We start from the raw sequence: 25399 nt of genomic DNA on the forward strand, positions 1-25399 counted from the left end.
TGCCGAGAGGCTCGGGGGATGTGCTTTCTCACCGCGGCCAGCGCGGGCTCCGCGGATCCCGGGCGAGGCAGTGCGCGTAGGCGCGGGGGCAGGAGCTGGGGGGAGTAGAAGTCAGCTCACCCGGGAGGCTCCAGGAGAGAAGGCTCGTCACAGCTTCTCTCCTGGCGAGTGCCGGGCTTCCCCGCGAGGTACGGTTGGCGGGTTTTTTAATCTGGGCTCCAGACGCGCGGGCAAGAGAACAAGGGTTCGAGACTCTCCTGCACAGGTATCCTACTCTGGGTGTGGGGTCGCGCGTGGCTACAGCCAGTCGGTTTGGGAGCGGAGATGCGCTCTCCCCTTCACCTCGGTGGGCGTCGCGCTGTCCAGATCCGCCGCCCGGGTCCCCGGCAACCGGGTCTCTGGGTACTCGCGGGCATGCCCAGATCTCAGGAGTAGAATTTGGGGACCACGAGGGATGCGAGGACTTCCCTGAGCCTGCTAGCCCCGATCCTCCAAGTTTTCATCCTTAAGTTGGGTTCTTCCACAAGGAGTCTCCAAAGTCTGGAGGATTCCATTAGAGTTGGGCAGAGTCGGGATCTTACTTCTGACTGAGGGTTCCAGGAGTAGGGAGGACCGTCAAGTCAGTGCCGTAAGCCGGCACCTAAGTTTTCCACTTGCTCCCCAATCTGTCCCGCCAGCCTGCCACTGAGCATGATCCAGACCCGTCAAGGTAACTCCCTGGAAGACTCTGGACTTCCGTCTCGAGGGGGGCGGTGGTGGGAATAAAAAGAGACTGGAAAACTAAATGTAGGAATCCCGGGGCAGCCTAAAGCGGGTGAAAGGCAAGCTCAGTAACAAGGGAGAGGGTGGGAATTTTGCTAGTCTGTGGATTCAGATACCTAAATGCACCCACCACCAGGGTTTGGTCTCTGGAGGCACCGAGCGATTTCTGAGCAGCATTTTGGGTTGAAAAACTCTTTGACTACTTTAGTATTCTCCCTTGCAAACTAAACCCAATTTCTATTCCTTTAGGCTCAGTTTGTCCTTTTCCCCCAACCCACTGTGCTTCTTAAAGACCCAGTGAGCGAGGAGAGCCACAGGTGAAGTCTTGACACCACACCACACGGGGCTCCCAGCTTCGCCAGTTTCTCACGTTAGGCACCAAGAGTGAAGTCCTCACGTCTGAGGGCTTCTAACTCATAACATTTCCAGGAACTGACAGAAAGTGCACTCTTTACTGACTCCTCTAAGTGGCTGAAATTTCTCAGTAACTTTGTTAGTTCCGACCTGCGATTGAAGAACCTCTTTCCAAAGATTCAGAACGTAGTTTCTGTCACTGAATATGCCGATTTAAAAAAAAAGAAAGAAAAAACATAGAAGTTTACTACGCTGAAGTGCATTTTCTCTAGGCACGTGGGATCTGATTTTCAAGGAAAGAAAGGTTCTCAAATACTTTTACTGCAGACATCTTTTTCTAGACTAATGATAATGTACATTTTGGTGGTTAATTTAGACTGTTCATTTAAAAGGTCCCAAAGTATTCCTTTTACAAAAAAAATACCACTCATAATTAAAATATCCTTCACCTTAGATATGTTCTAACCTTAAAATCCTTTTTTCTTTCTTTTTTTTCTTTTTTCTCTCTCTCTTTTTTTTTTTTTTTTTTGGATGCGATCAACACTACACACTCTGGTAACAAAATTCCTGTGGACAATATGAAGTAAACAATCAGTGTGTTACAGTTTACAATGTTCATTAACTTAATTGGTGCTTTGCATATATTTTATTTATTATTTTAACCTCTTTATAGGAGTATAACTGCTTTACAATGGTGTGTTACTTTCTGCTTTATAACAAAGTGAATCAGCTATGTGTATACATTTATCCCCATATCCCCTCCCTCTTACATCTCCCTCCCACCCTCCCTATCCCACCCCTCTATGTGGTCACAAAGAACTGTGCTATGTGGCTGCTTCCCACTAGCTATCTATCATACAATTGGTCGTGTATATATGTCCATCCTACTCTCTCACTTCGTCCCAGCTTAACCTTCCCTCTCCCTGTGTCCTCAAGTTCATTCTCTAGGTCTGACTCTTTATTCCTGTCCTTCTCCTAGGTTTTTCAGAACCATTTTTCTTTCTTTCCTTTTTTTTTTTTTTTTTTAGATACCATATATATGTGTTAGCTTACAGTATTTGTTTTTCTCTTTCTGACTTACTTCACTCTGTATGACAGACTCTAGGTCGATCCAACTCACTACAAATGACCCAGTTTTGTTCCTTTTTATGGCTGAGTAATATTCCATAGTATATATGTGCCACATCATCTTTATCCATGCATCTGTTAATGGACACTTAGGTTGCTTCCATGTCCTGGCTATTATAAATAGAGCTGCAATGAACATTGTGGTGAAATTTTTGAATTATGGTTTTCTCAGAGTATATGCCCAGTAGTGGGATTTCTGGGTCATATGGTAGTTCTATTGTTTAGATTTTTAAGGAACCTCCATACTGTTCTCCATAGTGGCTGTACCAATTTAAATTCCCACCAACAGGGCAAGAGGGTTCCCTTTTCTCCACACACTTTCCAGCATTTATTGTGTGTAGATTTTTTGATGACGGCCATTTTGACTGGTGTGGAGGGATACCTCATTGTAGTTTTGATTTGCATTTCTCTAATGATTAGTGATGTTGAGCATCCTTTCATGTGCTTCTTTGCCATCTGTATATCTTCTTTGGAGAAATGTCTATTTAGGTCTTCTGCCCATTTTTGGATTGCATTGTTTGTTTTTTGATATTGAGCTGCATGAGTTGCTTGTAAATTTTGGAGATTAATCATTTGTCTGTTGCTTCATTTGCAAAATTTTCTCCCATTCTGATGCATACCTTTTCGTCTTTTTTATGATTTCCTTTGCGGTGTAAAAGCTTTTAATTTTCATTAGGTCCCATTTGTTTATTTTTGTTTTTATTTCCATTTCTCTAAGAGGTGGGTCAAAAAGGATCTTGCTGTGATTCATGTCATAGAGTGCTCTGTCTATGTTTTCCTCTAAGAGATTTCTAGTGTCTGGCTTTACATTTACGTCTTTAATCCATTTTGAGTTTATTTTTGTGTATGGTGTTAGGGAGTGTCCTAATTTCATTCTTTTACATGTAGCTATCCAGTTTTCCCAGCACAACTTATTGAAGAAGCTGTCTTTTCTCCATTGTATATTCTTGCCTCCTTTATCAAAATAAGTTGACCATATATGCATGGGTTTATCTCTGGGCTTTCTATCCTGTTCCATTGATCTATATTTCTGTTTTTGTGCCAGTACCATACTGTCTTGATTACTGTAGCTTTGTAATATAGTCTGAAGTCCAGGAGACTTATTCCTCCAGCTCTGTATTTCTTTCTCAAGATTCCTTTGGTTATTTGGGGTATTTTCCATTTCCATACAAATTGTAAAATTTTTGGTTCTAGTTCTGTGAAAAATGCCATTGGTGGTTTGTTATCGATTGCAATGAATCTGTAGATTGCTTTGGGTAGTAGAGTCATTTTCACAATGTTGAGTCTTCAAATCCAAGAACATGGTACATCTCTCCATCTGTTTGTATCCTCTTTAATTTCTTTCATCGATGTCTTATAGTTTTCTGCATACAGGTTTTTTGTCTCCTTAGGTAGGGTTATTCCTAGGTATTTTATTATTTTTGTTGCAATGGCAAATGGGAGTGTTTCCTTAATTTCTCTTTCAGATTTTTCATCATTAGTGTATAGGAATGCAAGAGATTTCTGTGCATTAATTTTGTATCCTGCTACTTTACCAAATTCTTGATTAGCTCTAGTAGTTTTCTAGTAGCATCTTTAGGATTCTCTAAGTATAGTATCATGTCAGCTGCAAAGAGTGACAGCTTTACTTCTTCCTTTCCTATTTGGATTCCTTTTACCTCTTTCTCTTCTCTGACTGCTGTAGCTAAAACTTTCAATACTAGGTTGAATAATAGTGGTGAGAGTGGACAACCTTGTCTTTTTCCTGATCTTAGAGGAAATGGTTTCAGTTTTTCACCATTGAGAATGATGTTTGCTGTGGGTTTGTCAGCTATGGCCTTTATCATGTTGAGGTAAGTTCCCTCTATGCCTACTTTCTGGAGGGCTTTTATCCTAAATGGGTGTTGAATTTTGTCTAAAGCTTTTTCTGCATCTCTTGAGATGATCATATGTTTTTTCTCCTTCAGTTTGTTAATATGGTTTATCACATTGATTTGGGTATATTCAAGATTCCTTGCATTCCTGGGAAAAATGATATTTGATCATGGTGTATGATCCTTTTAATGTGCTGTTGGATTCTCTTTGCTAGTATTTTGTTGAGGATTTTTACATCTATATTCATCAGTGATATTGACCTGTAATTTTCTTTCTTTGTGACATCTTTGTCTGGTTTTGATATCAGAATGATGGTGGCCTCATAGAATGAGTTTGGGAGTGTTTCTACCTCTGCTATATTTTGGAAGAGTTTGAGAAGGATAGGTGTTACCTCTTCTCTAAATTTTCGAAGGAATTCACCTGTGAAGCCATCTGGTCCCGGGTTTTTGTCTGTTGGAAGGTTTTTAATCACAGTCTCAATTCCATTGCTTGTGATTGGTGTATTTATATTTTCTATTTCTTCCTGGTTCAGTCTCAGAAGTTTGTGCTTTTCTAAGAATTTGTCCATTCCATCCAGGTTGTCAATTTTTTGGCATATAGTTGCCTGTAGTAATCTCTCATGATCCTTTGTATTTCTGCAGTGTCAGTTGTTACCTCTCCTTTTTCATTTCTAATTCTGTTGATTTGAATCTTCCTACTTTTTTTCTTGATGTGTCTGTCTAGTGGTTTATCAATTTTGTTTTTCTTCTCAAAGAACCAGCTTTTAGTTTAATTGATCTTTGCTCATTTTCCTTCATTTCTTTTTTATCTATTTCTGATCTGATATTTATGATTACTTTCCTTCTGCTAACTTTGGGGTTTTTTGTTCTTCTTTCTCTAATTGCTTTAGGTGTAAGGTTAGGTTATTTATTTCAGATGTTTCTTGTTTCTTAAGGTAGGACTGTATTGCTATAAACTTCCTTCATTGAACTGCTTGTGCTGCATCCCATAAGTTTTGGGTCATCGTGTTTTCATTGTCCTTTGTTTCTAGGTATTTTTGATTTCCTCTTTGATTTCTTCAGTGATCTCTTTGTTATTAAGTAGTGTATTGTTTAGCCTCCATGTGTTTTTATTTTTTACAGATTTTTTTCTGTAATTGCTATCTAGTCTCATAGCATGTGGTTGGAAAAGATACTTGATACAATTTCAATTTTCTTACATGTACCAAGGCTTGATTTGTGACCCAAGATATGACCTATCCTGGGGAATATTCCATGAGCACTTGAAAAGAATGTGTATTCTGTTGTTTTCAGATGGAATGTCTTATAAAAATCAATTAAATCCATCTTGTTTAACGTATCATTTAAAGCTTGTGTTTCCTTATTTATTTTCATTTTGGATGATCTGTCCATTGGTGAAAGTGGGGTGTTAAAGTCCCGTACTATGATTATGTTAATGTTGATTTGCCCTTTTATGGCTGTTAGCATTTGCCTTAAGTATTAAGGTGCTCCTATGTTGGGTACATAAATATTTACAGTTGTTATATTTTCTTCCCAGATTGATCCCTTGATCATTATGTAGTGTCCTTCTTCTTGTCTTGTAATAGTCTTCATTTTAAAGTCTATTTTGTCTGATATGAGAATTGCTACTCCAGCTTTCTTCTGATTTCCATTTGTAATGAATATCTTTTTCCATCCCCTCACTTTCAGTCTGTATGTGTCCCTAGGAAGTGGGTCTCTTGTAGACAGCATATATATGGGTCTGTTTTTGTATCCATTTAACCAGTCTATGTCTTTTGGTTAGAGAATTTAATACATTTATATTTAAGGTACTTATCAATATGTAGGTTCCTATTACCATTTTCTTCTTTGATTTGGGTTTGTTATTGTAAGTCTTTTCCATCTCTTGTGTTTCCTGCCTAGAGAAGTCCCTTCAGCATTTGTTGTAAAGCTGGTTTTGTGGTGCTAAATTCTCTTACCTTTTGCTTGTCTGTAAAGGTTTTAATTTCTCTGTTAAATCTGAATGAGATTCTTGCTGGGTAGAGTAATCTTGACTGTAGGTTTTTCCCTCTCATCACTTTAAATATGTCCTGCCACTCCAGTCTGGCTTGTAGAGTTTCTGCTGAACGATCAGCTGCTAACCTTATGGATATTCCCTTGTATATCATTTGTTGTTTTTCCCTTGCTGCTTTTAATATTTTTTCTTTGTATTTAATTTTTGATAGTTTGATTAATATGTGTCTTGGCATGTTTCTCCCTGGATTTATCTTGTATGGGACTCTCTGTGCTTCCTGTGCTTGATTGACTGTTTCTTTTCTCATGTTAGGGAAGTTTTCACCTATAATCTCTTCAAATATTTTCTCAGTCCCTTTCTTTTTCTCTTCCTCTTTTGGGACCCCTATATTCGAATGTTGGTGTGTTTAATGTTGTCCCAGATGTCTCTGAGACCGTCCTCCATTCTTTTCATTCTTTTTTCTTTATTCTGCTCTGTGGTCATTATTTCCACTATTTTATCTTCCAGGTTACTTATCCGTTCATCTCCCTCAATTATTCTGCTTTTGATTTCTTCTAGAGAATTTTTAATTTCATTTATTGTGTTGTTCATCTTTGTTTATTTGCTCTTTCGTTCTTCTAAGTCCTTGTTAAACGTTTCTTGTATTTTCTCCATTCTATTTCCAAGATTTTGGATCATCTTTACTATCATTACTCTGAATTCTTTTTCAGGTAGACTGCCTATTTCCTCTTCATTTGTTTGATCTGGTGGGTTTTTACCTTGTTCCTTCATCTGCTGTGTGTTTCTCTGTCTTCTCATTTTGCTTAACGTACTGTGTTTGGTGTCTCCTCCTCATAGGCTGCAGGTTCCCAGTTACTGCTATTTTTGGTGTCTGCCTCTAGTGGGTAAGGTTGATTCAGTGGGTTGTGTAGGCTTCCTGGTGGAGGGGACTGGTACCTGTGTTTTGGTAGATGAGGTTGGATCTTGTCTTTCTGGTGGGCAGGAATGCATCTGGTGGTGTGTTTTGGGGTGTCTGTGACCTTATTGTGATTTTAGGTAGCCTCTCTGCTAACATGTGGGGTTGTGTTCCTGTCTTGCTAGTTGTTTGGCATAGGGTGTCCAGCACTGTAGCTTGCTGGTCGTTGAGTGGAGCTGGGTCTTAGCATTGATATGGAGATCTCTGGGAGAGCTTTTGCTATTTGATGTTACATGGAGCTGGGAGGTCTCTGGTGAACCAATGTCCTGAACTCGGCTCCCCTCCTCAGAGGCACAGATCTGACACCAGCCGGGCACCAAGACCTGTCAGCCACATGGCTCAGAAGAAAAGGGAGGGGAAAAAAAGAAAGGAAGAAAAAATAATGAAATAAAATGAAGCTATTAAAATAAAAAAGTTATTAAAATTAAAAAAAATTAAAGTCCTTAGAGAAAGAAAGAAAAGAGCAAACAAGCCAAAAAACAAATCCACCAATGACAACAAGTGCTAAAAACTATACTAAAAAACAAAACAAAACAAAAAAAAACAGACAGACAGAACCCAAAGACAAATGGTAAAAGCAAATACAGACAAAAACACCCAACGAAGCATACACATACACACTCACAAAAAGAGAAAAAGGGAAAAAAAAAATATATATATATATAAAGGAAGAGAGCAAACAAATCAGTAAACAAATCTACCAATGATAATAAACTCTAAATACTAAACTAAGATAAACATAAAACCAGAAACAAATTAGATGCAGAAAGCAAACCCCAAGTCTACATTTGCTCCCAAAGTCCACTGCCTCCACTTTGGGGTGATTTGTTGTTTATTCAGGTATTCCACAGATGCATGATACATCAAATTGATTGTGGAGATTTAATCCGCTGCTCCTGAGGCTGCTGAGAGAAATTTCCCTTTCTCTTCTTTGTTCACACAGCTCCTGGGGTTCAGCTTTGGACGTGGCCCTGCCTCTGCGTGTAGGTCGCCTGAGGGCATCTGTTCTTTGCTCAGACAGGACAGGGTTAAAGTAGCAGCTGATTAGGGGACTCTGGTTCACTCAGGCCTAGGGGAGGGAGGGGTACGGATGCGGGGCGAGCCTGCAGCGGCAGAGGCCAGAGTGACGTTGCACCAGCCTGTGACGCACCATACGTTCTCCTGGGGAAGTTGTTCCTGGATCCCGGGACCCTGGCAGTGGCAGGCTGCACAGGCTCCCGGGAGGGGCGGTGTGGATAGTGACCTGTGCTCGTACACAAGCTTCTTGGTGGTGGCAGCAGCAGCCTTAGCGTCTCATGCCCGTCTCTGGGGTCCGCGCTGATAGCCGCGGCTCACGCCCGTCTCTGGAGCTCGTTTAGGCGGTGCTCTGAATCCTCTCTCCTCGCGCACTAGGAAACAATGGTCTCTTACCTCTTTGGCAGTTGCAGACCTTTTCCTGTACTCCCTACTGGCTAGCCCTGGCACACTAGCCCCTTCAGGCTGTGTTCACGCCACCAACCCCAGTCCTCTCCCTGGGCTCCGACTGAAGCCCGAGCCTCAGCTCCCAGCTGCTCGCCCCCGCGGGTGAGCAGACAAGCCTCTCGGGCTGGTGAGTGCTGGTCGGCACCGATCCTCTGTGTGGGAATCTTTCCGCTTTGCCCTCTGCACCCCTGTTGCTGCACTCTCCTCCGTGGCTCCAAAGCTTCCCCCCTCCACCACCTGCAGTCTCCACCCGCGAAGGGCCTTCCTAGTGTGTGGAAACCTCACAGCTCCCTCCCACTGGTGCAGGTCCCATCCCTATTCTTTTGTCTCTGTTTTTCCTTTTTTCTTTTGCCCTACCCAGGTACGTGGGGAATTTCTTTCCTTTTGGGAAGTCTGAGGTCTTCTGCCAGCGTTCAGTAGGTGTTCTGTAGGAGTTGTTCCACAAGTAGATGTATTTCTGATGTATTTGTGGGGAGGAAGGTGATCTCCACATCTAACTCCTCCATCATCTTGGAGTCCTCTCTATATTTTATATATTAAAAAAAGACAAATCTATACATACTCGAACAAGGTATGTCAGCCAACAGCCCTCCTTTTTGTACAATAAACTTTAGATAGAATTTTCCTCCCCTACATTACCCAAATCTAAAGGAGTTCCAGGAAAGGGTGAGAAATGATGTTTTAAGACATATCTATGCACAGATCTGAGTACATATCTGAGCTCCATGCAATGGAGCTCATCCATTTAAAAGTAGTTTTCAAAGTGAAAACAACCCAGCATGATTCACTGACCTTAAAATATATGCTACACTATAATGAGATTTCCTTTTTCTAAATGGGAGCCAAACTGCATAAAGTAAAATTGCAAGGCCTGGTGCTGTTTATGTGCAGTACAAACATCTTACTCCTTCTGGCTCTTAGTGACCTGTGCTTGGCATGAACACCACCCTGTATATACCTAAGGACTATGCTTACTTTTATTTTATTTTATTTTTTAAACATTTATTGGAGTATAATTGCTTTACAATGGTGTGTTAGTTTCTGCTGTATAACAAAGTGAATCAGTTATACATATACATATGTTCCCATATCTCTTCCCTCTTGCATCTCCCTCCCAACCTCCCTATCCCACCCCTCTAGGTGGTCACAAAGCACCGAGCTGATCTCCCTGTGCTATGTGGCTGCTTCCCACTAGCTATCTATTTTACCTTAGGTAGTATATATATGTCCATGCCACTCTCTCATTTTGTCTCAGCTTACCCTTCCCCCTCCCCATGTCCTCATGTCCGTTCTCTTTCAGCACCATGGAAACCAGCTTTAGTTCAGAGGAAACATGCCTCTCTACAGTGAGTTTCTTATGTCAGTCAAGTCTAATATTGAATATGAAATATCAAAGGAGTTGGGGACTGAGCAAGTGTGTGTGTGTGTGTGTGTGTGTGTGTGTGTGTGTGTGTCTGTGTGTGTTTGTGTTGAGGGAAGGAAAGAGAATAATTGAAATCCTTTATTTTTCATCTCTTTCTCTTTCTAACAAACCATTAACCAACCAACCAACAAAAAGGGGCTCTTGATTACTAATGTGCATTAATATTACAAGTGTTCCAGTAACTTAAAATAACCCAAGGTAAAGTACAACATAAATCTCTGGCACTTTGCACAGTGCTTACATAGAGAAGGCACTTGAATCTTGAATGAATTAATTACAGGTCTACTTCTCTTGCAAAAGTGGCTGCTTAAACTTCAGCCATTGAGAAAAAAGTGAATCTCTTGCAAAAATGTCTGCTTAAACTTCAACCATTGAGAAAAAAGTGAATGAAAGGTATAAAATTTAAGGTAAAATTAATGCATCCTAAGCATTAGAGAGGTATTTGAACATATGCATGGTTCTCTCACATATTGTGGATGTCTGTTGAAAAGCTTAGAATCTTACACCACAGCTTATAGTCATGAAGGGAGTTCTATAGGATAGAGGGGCCCTAAGCATTATTACTAACTACACTCCAAAGGTTTCCCAGCAGCCAGCATGGAAGAGAAATATGGCTGGCTTCTGGAAAATATCTACAAGATGCTGGGGTTATTCCTGTCTTTCTGTCTCATAGCCTAATATTTGTCAACAACAAATTAATCACACACTCTCACACACACACACACACACACTCTCTTCAGTCACAGACCTCTCTCTCACACGGCCAGACCCACCTAGCTAGGTCTAGGTGACCTGAGTAGATGGCAGTGTATCACCATTAGTGGATTAAAAAAAAAAAAAAAGAAACAATTCCATATGCATATGCAATTTCTGTGACAGATGTATCATATTTCTAATAATAATAGTAACAGAAAGATACATTTATATAGTATATTTTTATGCATCATTTTAGCATACACAATCACTGAGATGGTGGTTAAAGCATAGAATTTAAGAGTTAAGTGGTGGGTAGCCAGGCTTTCTGACACATGATTTGTTGTCAGAAAGCACAGGCTTGAGTCCCACCTCCAAGACTTACTAGATATGTGTCTCAGGGAGACATTCAATCTCACCAGGCTTTTGTTTTGCATCTGAAAAATCAAATTAAAGCAATTGCAACATCACAATGTCATTGGTAAGAGTACAGAAAATACATTATGCAAGGGATTTAAGCAGTCTATGCATTCACGAGCTGCATTATAATTGTTTTGTTGTTCTGTTTTTACTTTTTAAAATTATTATCATTGAAATTTTCTTCCTCAACAGGGACTTAATAGTTAATGTGGTATATTTTATGACCCTTAATATTTCTGAGCCCAGATCTCTTCATCTGTGAATTAGCAGTAATGATATCTGCCTTCCCTATTTCACAGGGGAGGATCAAATAAACTAATTTTTGTTATTTGCAAACAAACCACTAAATAAATACAATGTATTACTATTATGTAAGTAAATATAGTGTGCAAAGAGAAATACTGTGGAAATTTATATGAATAGCATGGAAGTTTAAATGGCAATATAACTGTTCAAATGTTTTTATCTCCTTAAGAAAGATCCGGATGTATTTTATTTCAATCATCAAGTTGGCTGTAGCATCATTTTTTAAATATTTAATCCTAATCACCTCCAAAGTTCCAAGTAACATTTACTACATATTTGTTCATATTTTTGCTTAAGTGTACAAAAGCTCACAGCTTTATTCTTTAATCATTGAATTCTTTTGTCATTTTAATATTCATTCTTCATTCAACAGACAAATATTTATTAAGTGCTTACTCCCCTACCGTGAACCAGACACATGCAGGACGTGGCACAGTGAACAAAATGGGCAAACACATCTGCCCCCTTGATTCTTGTATTCTAGGGGTTTACAATCTATGTTACCACTGAAATTTTTCACTAGGCCTTCAATGCAGATACTTTTTATATTTTAATTTCAAATATTATTTGAAGAGAGTTTTCTGTTCATCTTGGAGCGTTTTCCATTCATCTTCTGCCCTCAGTTGATTCTATCAATGGCATGCCAACATGGAATAAGTTCAAGCCTTCAAATGCACAGAGGACAGACAGAGTGGGTTCATGCTGTCAAACCTAGAGCAGGTTTGCCTCTGTTTAGGAAGATCTGTTTGGCATGAGGTAGATTTCACCCTGAGACAGCACGTTGGTCTCAACATTAACTTGAAAACTCCACTGACCCTGGGAGAAAAATCTGGGAGAGAAGCTATCTGATAGATGATGAAAAGAGAGTCTCTGGCTAATGTGAACATATTTCTGCAATGAGCAGATCTTTTGCCTTATTATTTTATATGCATAATTCACCTTTCTCTTTAGTATTGATTTTACACGTCTAATATTTACATTGTGTAGACCTGACCTGTAGCACTTTTCTTATATGGTTTCTAATCTACAGTTTTCATTGAGAAGACCATGACTTGGTGGCTTTGCCTAAACTCAAGTGCTAGTTAGTAGAAATGCTGGGACTTGCAGCTAGACATTCTGATCTCAAGTTTCAAGCTCCTTGCATTAAATTATGCTGTATTGTGTATGGACTTGTGTATGTAGTTATGTAACTGTTTAAACTAAGCTGAAGTCAAATATCAGAGAAATGAACTGTTGCTCTTAGTTATTCAGAGGTAACTACATAAAGCAAAGTTAATGTGATTTATAATTTGAGTATATTTTAGACAATTAGCAAAGAGGAAAGTTGGTATTATCTTTGGACTCTCCAGAATTTCTCTTTAAGAAGGGGTTAAGGAAGATCTAATCTAATCTAGTTGGAGGGGAAACTTTGTTACCTAATACCTAACCAACACACTGTTTGTAATTAGATTGTACACTTAATTCAAATGGTTTTGAAAGAATATTGATAGAGATAGTAGTGGTGGTGAGTTTCTATAGCCTCTTAATCCTCTTTTGTTAACAGACAATTATCCATGTAATATATAAAATATTATCTATGTCCTAAAATTTTCCAGAAGTCATTTCAGTTCAGAGAAAGAATAATTGAGAACTCCAGGTAGAAAGGGATTCACATCTTTTTTTTTAAGAAGTTTTTTTTTTTTTTAATTTATTCTGGTTGGGTTGGGTCTTCATTGCTGGGAGACGGCTTTCTCTAGTTGTGGCGAGCAGGGGCTACTCTTCCTTGCAGTGTGCAGGCTTCTCATTGCAGTGGCTTCTCTTGTTGTGGAGCATGGGCTCTAGGCACACGGGCTTCAGTAGTTGTGGAACGCAGGCTCAGTAGTTGTGGTGCATGGGCTTAGTTGCTCCGCGGCAAGTGGGATCATCCAGGACCAGGGCTGGAACCCGTGTGCCCTGCATTGACAGGCAGATTCTTAACCACTGTGCCACCAGGGAAGTCCAGATTCACATGTTTAACTTCCTTTTTCTAATTGACTGACCTCGAGAAAATTACTAAGTGTGTGTGTTGTTGTTGTTAGATATAGAAGGAGAAATAATAATAACAAACTCATGGGTTTATTGCAAAGAAGAAATGTGATATCATATGCAAAATGCATGGTCTGTGTTAGGGTTAATGAAGTTACTTCCCAATCTTTTTTTGGTTAATGAACAGGGTAGGAGTTTTGTGCTAAAAAATAATTTATTTGTCTGGTCAAGTAAGTGTGGGAAAATGCTCTCCCTTAGAGACTCATGAGGCAGGTTTGTATATTAAAAGCTCTTTGTAATTCTGAACAAAGAAATCTGTTTTGTTGTTGTTTAATCTGGTATATCCTACATTTTAATTATCAGAGGACCCTTACTTAAATCACAGCTATTAAGGTCCCACTGAACTCATGCTGCCCAGAACATATTTAAGGAAACACTGGACAATAAAACCATTGAAATGTCAATATATACACCAAAACTTACATGACCACACATCCTACTGCTTCTTCAGTCTCACCCAAATTCTGCCCACTCCCTAATTCAGAACTTTTTCACAAAGCTTTGAGTAGATTTAAAATGTTTAGTTACCTATTGTTCTCTATTATAAAGAAAATATTCTTAAAACCACATTACCTATTCTGAAGGAATATCATTTTTATTAGCTTAAAATGTGATATGGGCCCATTTTCTTGTTTTTGTTTTTACTAGACTTACTCTTTAACATTGTTTTAAATGGAAAAATATTATATTAGATAGATAATGTATTTTCCAAGAATATAATTTGTAGTAAGTTAAAGTTCTATTTCTAGTTAAAGTTCAAACTACTTATCTTTAAAATGTGTATCTGATTTTTTCAATTATAGATTTTCAAAGAGAAATGGAAACATTTAAATTAAAAGGAATGTACACCAGCTACATGAACTAAATAAATTTCTCATCTTGCTTTTCTACTGAGATCAAGTTGTGATATTAAATTGGAAAACCCTAAACTCTTATTACATCAGCACTCCAATATTAGTAATTGTAAGTCAATTGGAAAAAATGGTTTATCGTGGAGCAGAAAAAAAAAAGTAAAGAGGTAAAAATATTCTATTTTTTTATTCATGCCACTTGTAAACTACTAAAAAATAAAAACCTTTCCTATATGACTTGGGCAATATTTTACTCTCTTTTTGTTCTTATTCAAAATTTAGAGGTTTTTAAAACGTAATTTTGTGTAATGTTATGTTAACACATTTATTAAATACAAGGTAAGATTAGTTACAAAGTGGATTTAAGAAACAATGGCATTGACTAAATTAAGAGTAAACTCCTAGTAACCAAAAATCAATCTCACAGAAATACCATACAACAGTAAAAACACTTTCTTTTAACTCTTTAAATCCTTTTGATATATTATTAGGTGCATTAGTTGACTAAATACTTTTGAAAGACTGGCCTATTTTACAGCTTTTGATGAATTACTAGTTTACTGCTATCCTGACTGGGGGAAGCAAAACACAAAATAAAATAAAATACAAAAGTCTATCAACCCTAAAATTTCAACTGAATAACGTTTCAAAAGGGCCTCTCCAATGCATATGTTATACTAGAACTTGTTTTTATTTAATAGAAATCCAATGATTAGTTGTCACTATTATCATCAGTTATCAATTTGGAGACTGGAATTTCACTACCACTTACTATTTTTCTTAAAACATGCAAAAAGGAATGTATTAAAATGCATTATTTGTTACACTGAGCAAGTCCAAGATTATAGACTACATTAGGGTAAAACATGTATTTGATTGATTAAGACTCAACCTGTAAATGGGTTGGTACTCATATACTATATTTTCTAGCTCTGTCAGCTGAGAAGACCTAAAAACAATGACACCCCAGTAGCAGTGAACACAACTAGCACCCAGGCATCCTTGTAGGAATGGACAATTGGGGGGCTAAAGAAAAAATATACACGATGATTCTAGAGCATCTTGTAATGCCAGAAAACTAAGTGGTCCAAAAAATCTCACTGATGGGAGTATGTTAAAGGCACACAGGCACCAAGTACTGGCTCCCAGTGGCCAAAGCTGAAATGATTTGAGCAACAAAATTTTTAAAAGTTGTACTGGATTATAACCAAAGTATAAAATAAATACTCATGAGTTCATACTGATATAAATAAATGATTAAATAAATAAATGGGGGAGGAGAGACATATCTCCCAAACAGAAGAGCCAAGTGATGAAGATCAGCATCACCTCGGATAAATCATATTGATAGTATTTACCTTTGATGTGATGGGATGCAAATGGCACTTTTCTTACCTCGTTTTCATCTCTCAAATCCAGATCCCCACTGTCTAATCATGAGAAAAACATCAGATCAATATCAATAGAAAGGCATTCTACAAAATATGTGGCCAATACTTACTAACATGTTCAAGGTCATAAAAAACAAAGTCTGAGAAACTGTCACCACCAAGAAGAGTCTAAGCAGATATGATAACTAAATGTAATGTGATGTTCTGAATGGGATCCTGAAAGAGAAAAAGAACATTATGTAAAAACTAGGAACATTTGAATAAAGATGGATACTACCTAATAATAGTGTATCAGCACTGTCTCATTAATGTTAAATTCACCAAACTCATATAAAGGTGTGAATAACAGGAGAAACTGGATGTGGAGTATATGAGAACTCTCTACACTACCTTCTCAAATTGAATGTAAAGCTAAAACTGTTCTAAAAAATAAATACATAGGGCTTCCCTGGTGGCACAGTGGTTGAGAGTCCACCTGCCGATGCAGAGGACGGTACAGGAAGATCCCACATGCCGCGGAGCGGCTGGGCCCGTGAGCCATGGCCACTGAGCCTGCACATCCGGAGTCTGTGCTCCACAATGGAAGAGGCCACAACAGTGAGAGGCCCGCGTACCGCAAAAAAAAAATTAAAAATAATAAATAAATAAATACATAAAGTCTATTTAAAATAAAACAACCCTCAACCCATATCAAGATCTCTTCTGGGGACTTCCCTGGTGGCGTGGTGGTTGGGAATCCGCCTGCCAATTCGAGGAGCACGGGTTTGGGCCCTGGTCCGGGAGGGTCCCACATGCCGCAGAGCGACTGAGCCCGTGCGCCACAGCTGCTGAGCCTGCGCTCTGGAGCCCGTGAGCCACAACTGCTGAAGCCCGTGTGCCTAGAGCCCGTGCTCCACAACAAAAGACGCCACAACAGTGAAGAACCTGCGCACCGCAACGAGGAACAGCCCCCGCTTGCTGAGGCCGGAGGAAGCTCGCGCGCAGCAGCGAAGACCCAATGCAGCAATTAATTAATTAATTAATTAATTAAAAAAAAGATCTCTTCTGCTGTTACAGTTCCTACCTACTCTGTATTACATAAAAGTCTATAACTAATTGCATCAAGGAAAATAGAAAAAACTATTCCATAAAATATGCTACATAAATAGTTTTCTAGAGTATCATTAAAATAAAGACAATAGCATATAATGTCAGAAAAATCATTAAAAATAAACTTTATATAAAAATTGCTATCGATAAAATGCAATGGTTGTATGTCTGCTTTAGAATTCTGCAATGAGTTTGTAGAAAATCAGACATTAACTGTTTCTATCCATTAGTATCTAGGTTTTCAACTATTATATGCTTTTTGTACTTACTTAAACATAATTTAACTTTAAATATTGATTCAAGCATTGTAATATACTCTGCTAGAGGCAGTAAGTGCTGATGTCTTTGAACGAATACTCACAGTAAACTATTTGCACGATTCCTTTTCTTAGCAAAATTGTCTAAATATGCCTTTAAAAAATCAATATTTAATTCCCAGAGCCAATAGAGTACTATATAATTCAAATTGGGGAAAGGATGGTAATAATCAAGTGTTTTTCTCTTTTCATTGTGAAGACTCAATTACAACTTTTGAGGGTTTTCTTTTCTTTTTTTAAAATTTAAATTTCCAAAGTGTTGGATTGCATACTTTGGCAAAACATAAACAGAAGTTGCATTCTGATGACCTGTCTATGTTTATATTGTATAAGTTGTTATCATACTTCATCTCCTAAAAATGGATTGTTAGATAGAGCCATCTTTCCAGTCTAAAGGCAATATTTATTTGCCTAAGGCTGTTTCTGTACATGCCCACTGAACTGGCAAAAGCCTTTATAAATGATTGTGGATCATCTAAATGATCAACAGGAGGGAATGGTTAAGAAAATAATAGTTTAAACTCAAGAAAGATCTATTAAATATAAACCTTATGATGAAATGTATGTATTAAAATGAAAAATGTTTAGAAAGTAATATATGGTTTTACATACCTTGAATTGGGAATGTATACAATTCATCCTTGCTTGTAGATAAGAACTAAAAGAATTAATGTGGAAAGAGGAAGCCCATTTGTTTTGTTAATACGGTGGAATTACAGGTGAATTTTTCTTTCATTTAGATTCCTATTACTCTTCTTTGCCCAATTTAAAAATGATTGGTTAAAGTCGCCATTCTGTACTTTCTAGATTATTCTAGCAGTCATTTGCATGCAGTTTGGCAGAGTGAGAAGTACACTGAAATAATACTTCCAGCTCTGGTGATTCTTAGCTTGGCCATGTCACATAACCTTTTAGTAAATCCATTTCCTTTTTTGTCTGAGGCAGCTGGTGGTGAACAGGTATGTGGGTGCAACAGCTAACCCCTTCCTGGTCCTCAATTCCCTCTGCAGTGTTGGTTCTGCTTTATTGTCATTGGTTTGAACTAAGAAACTACATGAAGATGTGCAACACCATTATACTTTGTATTTATAGCCTCAGCATAATGTGTGTGGAAATGGAACTTTGTTTGCTTCCCTGAAATTAAACTTGACTAGGCACGTATTCCCCTATTTCCACCAGGACCATATCAAGGTCCTCGCTTTTGATTTAAAATGTAAATGTTTAGAAATTTCCATTCTTCCTTCTCGCTACAGAGATCAAAGACCCCTGTCTTTCAGGGAGAGACCTTTGCTGTCATTCCTCCAAGACATCCACTGTGGTGCAGCTCTCCTGTCTGACTCTGGGTATTGACTCTGTGTCATCTGCTGCCCACGACCCTGACGGGAGGGCCCACCTTGGTTCACTTTCACCCTTTGAAACCCAGCACAATCTCTGTCTGGTTTCTCAAGTGGGCTGTTTACCCAGTACCTCATCAAGGAGGAATCCATGATTCACACAGCAGCAATCAGCATCAGGTTACCTTCAAGCCCCGATTATTATCTCAGGCCCTTTCTGTTCAAGCACATGATGTCTCCATCTCCATTTTCCCTCATGCGCCTTGAGCAGCAGTGTGCAGATTGTACTCCCAGAGTACACAACTGTACATTGGTGCAGGACATCTCCAAATCCTAGGGGGTTTACTGACCTTCTATCTCACCTCCAGGTTTCCAAACTGCAAGGAGGGGAAACAGAGCTGGATTCTTACAGTGTCACACATTTATCTGAACTCTGAGGTTCAGGCTTTAAGCACTATGGTGGTATTTAAAGCAAAGCTTTTTAAATTAAGACAACAGAAGCAACAATAAAAACAAACTTCATTCCATTTTCTGAATTTCGCAACAGAAAGTCTAGATTTTTAAGATCTCTCTCTCTCTCTAATTATTGGATGGTACACATTATATCATAATTATATAATTCTTATATATCATATGTATTACATACACATATTATTATATATATTATTATACACATTACTATATGTAATATTACTTATATAAGATACATATATTCATAGATAAATGCCTACATATATATATATATATATATAAATTCCAATTTATGTTTCTCTCTGTGCCTTATTTATTGTACCTGGAGAAAAATCACATATCAAACTATTATTGTATTTCACAATAACGAGGAAATGATAATGGGTATAAACAATCCGTCTGTGACTGGTGATGATAGGAGGCAGACAGAAAGGTAGAGAGGAGGGCATAGGAATCACGTAGACCATGACAAATGTTCTCAGGCTACAAGTGCTTTTAAAACATCTGTTCAGTGACCTATGAGAATATCCCTGTGGTCAGATTGAACAGCAAGGTTCACATGACATCACCTAGGGCCCAAGTAACATGACAGGGTTGATAATATTTTTGCTAGATCTGTGGATCATTTATCAGAAAATAGTATTAAACTACAAAATAAATACCTTAAGGAATAATAGTGGTCAACTAGAAAAATACCCCAAAACTTTATAAATAAGTGTTTATAACTAGTTTAATACATGCAGCATACTCTTCCAGGACTTCTATATAGCCAAAAGGTAAAGAGAGAAGTCAGACCCAGAAGTTCCTTTGAACAAGCTATAGAAAGCATATAAATATAAAAATATTTTTCATGTGACATACATATAAATAAAAATATCATATAAATTTTATATATATATATATATATAAATTTAAAATAATAGTACTTAAGACCAGGCGGGGACTTCAAAGATCTTAATCTCCAACTTAATAGATGAGAACACTGAGACCCCAAAATGAAACCAATGTAGATACTAGGTAGCTGAGCCACAATTCTTAAACTGCATCTCAATGTTATTTTCTTGCAACTTTGTTTTCTCCCACAACTCGTTCAACATTTATTAAAAATCTATATTTGAATGAATAAGGTATTGTAATTAACCAGTAAAATACATAAAAGTTCCAAAATAGAGAAATCACAGAACTATCAGTGTGGTTTCTTTAAATCCGGATGCTCTGTAAAGAAGTTATGTTTTGAGGTGTGTCTCAAAGGAGAGGGTTGACCTAAGAAATGGAGGTGAAGTACAGTCCAGGTAGTGATAACTACTGAAAGATTAAAATCCAGAGAAATTCTGACATGTAGGAAAAATATCAATAGAGAAATCTTAACAAAAAGGTGTTAAACTGTATATACAGTTTTTATTTTTCAACTTTGTGTGACCTGGGCATTTCTGGTTATCTTGTCTTACAATCACTTGAGTTACAGAACTGTCTTCATATCCGTTAAGACTCTTACAAAAAAACTAAAAAGAACAACTACAAATGAGTGGGCTCTAGCATAAAAATTTAGAATAATTAGTATGTACTAACATTACTTTTTATTACCTTAGTTTAATTCAAGTGAGTATTAGCCGCCAGTTAGGTTAAATGCGTGGGCATACAAGGGAAGACTGTTAAAGGTAATATCTATTGCTCACTTTTTGAGAATGTCATCAAAAATCAGAAAGGCAGGCTAAAGTGTGGAGCTTTGAGATTCATCTTCCCACCTCTATATCAGATATAGGAAAGTGAAGTGGAATGAGTAATTAATGTGATGCTTATAAAAAACAAAATCAGTAAACAATTCCTGGAGAGAATACTAAAATAAATTTGTCTTACTATTCCTGAAGTCTAGACTGCCTTTTGTTTCATTTGAAGTAATCTTTCAAATTGACTTCTGGCTTCCAAGAGTAACATTTGACCCTTTCTTTTCCCTTCAGAGGATGAAGTTTTAATTTACGTTTTTCCACACTCCCCATCGTTTGCTTATTCATTTATTCATTCTTATATTTATAGCTTGTCTTATAAAATTATTTCAAAGGCTTACAGAAATACATATATTATAACCTGATACAAATACAAAAATGATGGAGATAAAGGTGAAATAAGATAAAGCAGGGACAGAGTCCTTGAGAAGATGCCAAAAGTGGACTGGAACATTTTATCTGAGCTTTCTTGCAGCAGAAGTAAGAAAGGAAACAGGGCAAATCACAAAGCTCAGAGAGTGTAGTAGCTTAGACAAATTATAGGGTTTTACATTAAAAAACATGAAAGAGATGTATCCTATGATCTCAATGAAGGGAAATGATGTGATGTTGTAGATACCATTCTTATGATGAAATATTGTGTTCCATTCATTTGTTTCTTATAAAGTGCTCAATATAACTCTATGACCAGAAACCAAATAATAATAAAAACAATTCTGCAAAACATCTTGGAATGGAAATTTCAAGTAGTTTGGTTTGATCAAAAACTAAAATTTATAATATCTAGGGGAATGGATGGACAGTGTATCACTTCACGATTATTCATCATTATTGATCCTTGAATCTGAGGTTTATTGGAAGGTGAGCAACAGAAAGTTAAATGGGTAAGAGATTGTGATGAAGTACGTATTTCTGGTGAAAGGCGAATCAGAAACATCAGAAGGTTTATTTAAATATTTATTAAACCACTTTTTTAAAATTAAGAGAATGCTCAGTAAAATATAAGATTCAAGATCAACATACAAAAATTAGGAGGTTCCTATACACCAGTAATACCTAACCATAATATGTAATGGAAAAAGTGATTTATACATATAGCAGCAGAAGTCATAAAATGCATAAGGATAAACCTAATAAACACTAGGTTTATATGAAGAAAACCACACAACAAATTTTCTTTGTAAGACATAGAAACTTTTTGAAGAAACAGATTTTATTTCAACCAAAGCATTATTCAATATTATGTATTTAGTTTCCAAATATATGTGATTTTTAAAGTTATCCATTTGCAATCACTATTATTTTGTTATCGTTGCATTATGGTTGAAGGAACACAGTCTTTTGATATTGATCCTTAATCATCTAATATATTTTTTGGGGGTAAATATTCCATTTGTATTCAGAAACATTGTATTCAAAACATTATTTGTTGTGTATACATATCTCATTGATTAAGCTTATTAATTTTATTTAGATCTTCCATAAAAAAAATCAGGAGGTAAAGATGAAGCCGTTCTATGAAATTAAGAAATCTAAAAAGATACATCTTTGAATAGAAGACCACCTCACTTCTGGTAGAGGAAACACCTGGAAGCAGGGCCACAGTTTTGTTCAGAAAACCCTTCTGAATTTATCACATTGAATGTACAAATGGCTCAGAAGCATTTGTCTGCACTAGAGGACAAGGCTGCAAATATCATCAAATATTGATCAGAGCCATGAAAAAATAATAGGCATGCAGAGGAAAAATAAATCTAATTGAGATATAAAATTTAAATAATATGTTTTTCAGGTAAATTCTAATATAGATAAAATGGGAATCATACACACACTGACCTCCTATAAGGTCATCTATAAGCCAATAATATATTCAGTATAATCTGTCCACCATGATGATTTGGGTTTCAGAGCAGTTGATCTTAAGCCCTTTTCTTTTCCTCACAGCAAACGTAAAATAAAACTTGCTGTCTCATGAGGTCAATGCTTCATGACTATATATATGCTAACCGTTCAGAAAATAATTTGCTATTTTTGTACTACCTTGTTTTCTTAGGTTTTGTGTTTTATATTTGCTTATCTGTGCTATTTGTTGTTTTTGTTTTTAATTAGAATCTGCTTGGCATATCCTGGGTAAATCCTGGTCAGGAATAAAGCTTACATCTTGCCTTTCCTCTCTGAACTTTTCAACTACTCCTTTGTTTTTCAGTGTCCTGAAAGTCAAATTTGTCCAAACTCTTTTTTTTAGTTTCTAAATTCTTTTTTTTTTAATATCTTTATTGGAGTATAATTGCTTTACAATGGTGTGTTAGTTTCTGCTTTATAACAAAGTGAATCAGTTATACATATACATATGTTCCCATATCTATTTCCTCTTGTGTCTCCCTCCCTCCCGCCCTCCCTATCCCACCACTCCTGGCGGTCACAAACCACCTAGCTGATCTCCCTGTGCTATGCGGCTGCTTCCCACTAGCTATCTATTTTACATTTGGTAGTGTATATATGTCCATGCCACTCTCTCACTTTGTCACAGCTTACCCTTCCCCCTCCCCATATCCTCAAGTCCATGCTCTAGTAGGTCTGTGTCTTTATTCCTGTCTTACCCCTAAGTTCTTCATGACCTTCTTTTTTTTTTTTTTTAGATTCCATATATATGTGTTAGCATATGGTACTTGTCTTTCTCTTTCTGTCTTACTTCACTCTGTAGGACAGACTCTAGGTCCATCCACCTCACTACAAATAACTCAATTTCACATCTTTTTATGGCTGAGTAATATTCCATTGTATATATGTGCCACATCTTCTTTATCCATTCATCTGTTGATGGACACTTAGGTTGCTTTGATGTCCTGGCTATTGTACATAGAGCTGTAATGAACATTTTGGTACATGACTCTTTTTGAATTATGGTTTTCTCAGGGTATATGCCCAGTAGTGGGATTGCTGGGTCATATGGTACTTCTATTTGTAGTTTTTTAAGGAACAACCATACTGTTCTCCATAGTGGCTGTACCAATTCACATTCCCACCAGCAGTGCAAGAGTATTCCCTTTTCTCCACACCTTCTCCAGCATTTATTCTTTCTAGATTTTTTGATGATGGCCATTCTGACCGGAGTGAGGTGATATCTCATTGTAGTTTTGATTTGCATTTCTCTAACAATTAGTGATGTTGAGCATCCCTTCATGTGTTGGTTGACAATCTGTATATCTTCTTTGGAGAAATGTCTGTTTAGGTCTTCTGCCCATTTTTGGATTGGGTTGTTTGTTTTATTGTTATTGAGCTGCATGAGCTGCTTGTAAATTTTGGATACTAATCCTTTGTCAGTTGCTTCATTTGAAAATATTTTCTCCCATTCTGAGGGTTGTCTTTTGGTCTTGTTTATGGCTTCCTTTGTTGTGCAAAAGCTTTTAAGTTTCATTAGTTCCCATTTTTTTATTTTTGTTTTTATTTCCATTTCTCTAGGAGGTGGGTCAAAAAGAATCTTGTGATTTATTTCATAGAGTGTTCTCTTTAGAGTCCCTATTCTGAAGCACTACAATGTTTTTCAGATTTGAAAGCAAGCAAACAAAACCTGAAACATTGTGTGTTTTTGGTTTCAGGTTTTCATCTTTCTCTGCGGATCCTGAAGAACAACTTTAAATTTTGTAGAATTTCTCGTCTTTTTTTTTTTTTCTGGGAGAAAGGAAACTCTCATTAAAACCTCATAATATACTTTATTTCTAAACCCATACCGCTAACTTTGAGTTGAAAAATAATTTGATAAAACTAAAGATTCCTGTCACATCTGTAAAATGACAAGGTGAGCTACAAATTGAGTTAATGATAATTTCCTTCTATTTCACGTGTTTATTATGGCAAAAGTTTTATTTTTCAAAATCATTATCCAGTTTCCTCTCCATCAAACATTAATGTGAATGCAGTACATACAAAGTTATACAGAAGTAGAATCTCCCCATTATAGGTGTCTGAGAAAAGCTAGAAACGGCATTTCCATTAAAAAGTAATATACAGAATGGAGGGGGAAAAAAAGTCTTCAGGGCCTTAGAAAGAGAAAAATTGTTACATTGTAAATCAATGCATGACCACCCAAATCAGCATTATATTTCATAAATCTGTAGACAGCATTAGTTATAGTCAAAAGGAACTGTTGTAAAATTACTTGTGGAAAACCCATTCACACACACAAATAAACACACCCAAATGGCACAGAATCATGTAAATTAAAAACATGAAAGTCCAGTGAAGCCACCAAAATGCGGTCACTTTCTAGTCTGGTCTTATGTACCAAACCCTAAAATTTAAGATTCTTCTTGTTAAAAAAAAAAAAAAAATCTGCAATCTTCTCTATGTATTATCCTCAAAAGTTGCTCAAAAAAGTGATTTGTTTAGGAGCATGAAAATGCAGGACCCAATAATTACAATTAAGTAAAAAAGGAGTGAGGAATACAGCAGCAAAGGCAATGGAGTTGCACTTTAGGGTTTTTTTTTAAACAAAAAGCTGTTTCCACCTATTTTTTAAGGGATAATTTAAGTAAATATAATTTTTAACATTGAGGCATGAAGAAAATTGTTTTAAAAGGGAAGAAAATTAAAGCAAGGGTATTTAGGTTGCTCTTAATATATATTGTGGGTGTTTTCTCTAAGATTGCTTTCCCTGAGATTCACAGGATCCATGCAACATTGTTAAAGCAGAACCATTTCTGTATAATGAAAACCAAAGTGTATATTCAAGGATATGAAGAAAAATAGAAAGATATGCATTTGTAAGATAATAACTGTGAAATCAGTTTTATTCAGTCATAGATATTAT

The 25399-nt window shown here is 37.1% G+C and overlaps 1 protein-coding gene across 11 annotated transcripts in view; it reads left to right on the forward strand.

The window, feature by feature from the left end:
* Positions 1 to 25399, forward strand: part of GRIK1 (glutamate ionotropic receptor kainate type subunit 1) — a 419139-nt gene that overhangs the window by 928 nt on the left and 392812 nt on the right. The window contains exon 1 of one of the 11 annotated variants that reach the window (XM_060297873.1): positions 156 to 265. The exons of the other annotated variants lie outside the window; for them this stretch is intronic. The gene's annotated coding sequence lies outside the window, so the exon portion shown is untranslated. Of the gene's footprint in view, positions 1 to 155; positions 266 to 25399 lie in introns of those variants that run through there. 11 annotated transcript variants of the gene reach the window in all.

Source organism: Globicephala melas, chromosome 4, assembly GCF_963455315.2.
Source record: "Globicephala melas chromosome 4, mGloMel1.2, whole genome shotgun sequence".
Taxonomy (NCBI): Eukaryota; Metazoa; Chordata; class Mammalia; order Artiodactyla; family Delphinidae; genus Globicephala; species Globicephala melas.